Genomic DNA, 5432 nt, shown 5'->3' with positions numbered 1-5432 from the left:
ATAGAGCAACTAAAGTGATTGTCAGAGGGTCAAAGTCAATTCGAACAACATTGGTGTGAAAACTGTGTTGCAATGGCCGAACTAGGAGCCCAGATTATGGCAATCTCAGAGGAGCGATTGGCCAAATGGCGATCTCAACGAGACCCAACCTATGTGGCACCAACTTCCTTTCGAGTGCTGACTACTATTCAGGGCACGGACTTCACTGAACCTAGCCAAGAGAACTCTCTGTTTGATAAGGTTCTCACTAAGAAGGAGTTACATGTTGCTAGTAGAGGACAAGGTTCCATGCTACTCGATGTTGCAAAATATCTATCGGTATTGAGTAAGCTACCACAAGTACTAGATGCGTGTGCAACACTCCAGTACAATCCGAAGCTCTACAATTGGCTTTTATCCTCGTGATGTGACAAGGATTCGTAAATATGTACATAAATAGACAATGAATTTTGTGACCCTGTATAGACAATATCAACACACACAAGCAATGATAGTCAAGCGCAGGGAGAAGATTTGGGTTCAACAAGCTAAGCTCCTCAAGTCCTCCTCTCACCACACATTTAGAAGTCGTGTGACCATTCCCACCTCTAGGTGGAGGGCATGCAACCCTCATTACCACCATAGGAAGCCCTGACCAACATCTTTAAGGGTGTAAACAAGGTATTGTCCCTTTCTATACACCTTTCTCCATTTTCGGTCTATCCTTCCGAGGATAAGCCCTGCCCCACTCCATGACAACTAGTCCACGCAACTTAGCATAAGCCAAGATCTGGTAATGGCTCGGGGCAAAATGAACATCATCATGGGGGGCCATCCCTCTACAACAAACACTACATGCCTCATCTCTTCCCTCCTTGTCATATGCACTTGATAACCCACACTATAATCCCCTGCATGCGAATGGTTTTATCATGTATCAAGGCCTAATCCTTGGTTCGTATTTTGCAAGTCCCCCTACGTGGAAGACATGGAGCACCCAGGGCAGCTAGCTTGTAGAGACGCTCTCTATCGTCAAAGGGAACATGCAGCACAAGCTTCTTCACCGTTGCACTACGTGCCTAGCCTCAAAAGGTATGCAAAGAAACGAGGTCCCAAGCGACATTGCCTCGAATGTAGGCCGAAGAATCCCCAGGCCAGGGGAGTAGAAGCTCAAAGAAGCACACAAGGTGTGGCAACACCGATTGTGCAAACCCCCAAAAGCATTTTGGAAAGGGTTGCAGCTAGAGACTACACCATTTAGGTCCCAGCCGACATATTTCCTGCCCAACCTCACAGGAGTCCCTCACAAGCAGAGCCTCAGTTTCCTGACCACCCGGACTTACCCTGCCTCGTGCATATCGAGTAGCCCCTATGATATACAAGCAACTTAACAAGCCATCCTGCCATAACTTTTTGTCTTTTGATGGTTAAAGGGGCAGGCTCCCCACTTGTACACACTTCCCTTACCTATCACTAATATATGCCACGTCTTTAACAAGCACTGGAATAGGCATCGCAATCAGCATCATAGGATTTTGAAAAATTTATATCTTGACACGATTACATTTGTTCGTTTTACTTGACGCATGCGACTTGCATATACTCTCATGAAGTGACAAGTGGATGCAGGATGACACAGGTCTTTGTGCAAACATGTTCAATGTCCAAGTCACCACAAGACCACCAACCTCACAAAGAACCGCGACAAAGCCACGCTGCTGAACACGAAAAATCACCCTTACGCGTGCCCACATCGCACAAACCAAAGCATAGTCATGGGCTACGCTCTCTTCCTGGGTCAAGCTCTACAGTGGGCTCACGACAGTTGTTACCTCAATTGTACCAACATCGCGTGTCGCAAAGAGGTTTGTAGTATCTCAAGTGTATCTCCATATCTCAACAACTGCTTCTCTAGCAACGAGGCTAGGGTACAATCATCACTGTAATATCCATTTCCTGAGCCTTTGAAGCTTGAAATTTCCCAACCCATTGAAAGGTTGATAGCCTCAAGATATTGCAATGGTTGTACTTAGGCAAGCCAAAAAAAAAGAGAAAAAAAATTAAAGAAAGAAAGAAAAAAGTATAAGAAAAAGAAACAAAAAAGAAAACAGAAAAAAAAAGAAAAGAAAAGAACAAAATGATAAGAAGCACCCACGATCACAGCACAGCACCTAGGGTTCCTCAAATTAGGTGTGTCCAGTGACCTTGGTCAGCTGGCTCCACCCCTAGTCCCCTAGTCCCCCTAGCATCACCCACAATAGTTCAAGGCACATTAAGGGCAGGACATACCTATGGAGCTTGTCTTGGCTATGGTTAGACCTGTCACCCTGTCCCATTCACACGATTCCCTCTTGCACTCTGCCTTAATACCATTGCAATCAATTGTGGTAAGCATCGCACGAATGGCCATGAGAAGTACACTATCCTCATCACGCAGGTCCAATAGCTACCAGCTACTACCGATCGTGCAGTGTCCCTGTGTTCAATTATGTTATTCATGCAGTCACATTGAAAAGGATGTCGCAGACACCTTCACATGTACTTCTTCTCAGCATGGACAACTTTTGCTTCATCCACACATTGTTATGAGAAACCAGCCTGTGGTCTTCTACCTATGTAATATCTAAGTATGCACGAGCACTCACATCATATCTACACCAAAATATATACACAGTTTGGGTCCTCAAGTGTAGGACAATACTCTCAGCTTGCTTAGAGTTCGACCTATCTCCCAAACTAATTAAACTATGTCTTGTGCACGATAGAGAAAACTAGCACTACCCCTAGGGAGAGACCACTTATGAGAGGTTTTCAAATTACCGGTTGTGAAGACCCCAACAAAAGTGTCGTGGGTCTTTATCGACACCCAACTCAAAATTCTTATCCTTTATCATCCTGCAAGCTTGCAATGAATCGTCATGTGCAGAATCCCCAACAAACCAACACTTGTGCTGTCCATCAGTGCAATCCCCCACAAAGAATAGCCCTACCACCAAATCCAACACCCCTTCCCCCAGCCACCTAGGCCACCAACGTGCCCCCAAGGACCTTCCTCCACACCACCACCAACACTCCTCCACACAACCATAGGCGTCCTTGCCACCCACATCCTTGGTTCATGCTACAACGTTTGCTACCTACGACAGTCAGTGCCATGGGACTTGTACTCCTCTAGGAGGGGGGTAATGTTAACCCTCAAATGAACGAAGATGGAAAATACAGAAAAGCTAAAGCAGAAGACAAGGGCTAAGGCAAAGTGAAATGGAAGACAAAGATGCACAAGGAGAAGAGTCCTAAATAAGGGAGAAAGGTGCACAAGGAAAAGCGCAAGTCACTACTTTTGTAAAAGAGCGCAATCGCATCATGATTTAATTTAAGGAGCGCTGGGCTCTCACCCATGTAATTTGTAAATGTAGATGGGTGGTGGAAAGGAAGCCAGGAAGATAAAAGGACAATGGAAAAAAGGGCCTAGGCCACGATCGGCCATGTAAAAAAAGGGGATAAGGGGATGACCGCCCAAAAGGGATTTAGGGTTTTGTATATAAAGTTGAAAAGTGTATGAGAAGCTCATTCTTGTGTGTGGCCAAAAGTGGCTCTCCTCTTCTTCTTCTTCTTCTTCTTCTTGCTTGCATGAGCATGTGCTTGAGAGAGGGAGTGTGAGAGTGTGAGGGAGTGAGTGTGTCAGGGTGAGAGACCGGGGAGGAGAAACTCTCCATCTTCTCCTCTCTTCTTCTATTCTCTTCTCTTCTCTTCTCTTCTCTTCTCTTCTCTTCTCTTGCTCATGGAGGTGGAGCTTGGAGCGTGGAGCTTGAGGATGGAGCTTGCTTGAAGCTTACACTTGGATCGTGGAGCTACCGGAGTGCGTGAGAGAGGAGGTAACTCGATCGGTATGGAGGTAAGCTCACTACACCCGTAGTTATGTATGGCACGTCGGCTATGTGAGATGTAGCCATTAGTGCTCAGCTTGGAACGCTTAAAGAATAAGCGGTCCGTGGGTCTTGGCAGTTGAGCGAAAGCTCCCACATCGCGCTTGGGATTTTTCTCTTTATTCTGAATTTCCTTCAGCATTTGTTGATATTTGGGATCATTATTCACCTTTTCCTTGGCTAGCTCGATGATGGGATTGCTAGGCATTAATATCATTGTAGCTAGTGTTTGAGCTCTAAGAAGTTCTTCTAAGATAAGTGCATTGAGAAATGATTTGTGGCTTAAAGGATCTGCAATTAGATTCTCTTTGCCCAGTCTATATTTGATCTCAAAATCATACTCTTGCAAGACTTTGATCCATAGACGTTGCCTCATATTTAGATCTGGTTGAGTGAAGATTCATTTAAGACTTTTATGGTCAGTTTTACCAATGAAAATTTCTTCCCAAGTAGACAATGTCTCCATAGCTTAAGAGTGTGGATAATCGCAAGTAATTCCAAGTCATGAGAAGCATAATTTCTCTCGTAAGTCTTCACTTTTCTAGAGGAATATGCTATTGGATGTCCTTCCTCCATGAGTACGTATCCCAAAGCAAGAGAGCTCGCATTGGTCACCACTTCGAATTCTTTGCTAAGATCGGGTAGTTTGAGGATTGGGACTGTGACTAAGCTTAGCTTGAGCCTATCAAAGCTATATTGTTTAACTTGGGTCCACCATTTAATTGCAACTTGCTTCTTGAGTATGTCAGTGAGGGGTGCAGCAATCAAAGCATGATTCTTGATAAAGACCTGATACCATCCTGTTAAACCCAAAAAGCTACGAGCTTTGCTTATAGTGGTTGGAGGCGGCCAATCTTGTACATCCTTGACCTTCGTTGGATCTACTGATATTCCCTCTACTGAAACCATAAACCCTAAATACTCGATTTTTCTTCTTGAAGAACGCACACTTCTTCTTCTTAGCATATAGCTTGTGAGTCCGCATTGTCTCAAGAACTGTCCGCAGTTGTGATTGGTGACTTCCTTCATCCTTGGAATATTTTAAGATGTCGTCAAAGAATACAATGAAAAAATCATCAAGATAAGGTTTGAATATATCTTCCATTAATATGTTGAAGGTAGCGGGGGCATTTGTTAATCCAAATGACATTACGATAAACTTGTAATGACCGTAGCTTGTGCTAAAAGCAGTTTTTTGGGATATCTTCTTGCTTGATTCTGATCTGGTAATACCCTGATCTGAGATCAATCTTGGAGAGAATCCTCAGTCCTTGTAGTTGATCAAGTAGCTCATCGATCCTTAGAATTGGATACTTATTCTTGATCGTTACCTAATTCATCCCTCGATAATCAATGTAGAGACGGAGAGTCTCATCCTTCTTTTTTTGAAATAACACTGGAGCTCCCTAGGGTGAGTTACTGGGTCTAATGTATCCTTGATCTAAGAGCTGTTTGAGTTGTCCCTTTAGTTATATGGCTTCTGGAATGGACATTCGATTTGGTCGCTTTGCACAACTAGTGCAACTC

The sequence above is a fragment of the Lygodium microphyllum genome, chromosome 16 (genome assembly GCF_053477565.2).
Source record: "Lygodium microphyllum isolate KBCC chromosome 16, Lygodium_microphyllum_v1.1.10, whole genome shotgun sequence".
In the NCBI taxonomy this organism is placed as follows: domain Eukaryota; kingdom Viridiplantae; phylum Streptophyta; class Polypodiopsida; order Schizaeales; family Lygodiaceae; genus Lygodium; species Lygodium microphyllum.
Note: the sequence above shows the minus strand (reverse complement) of the source record.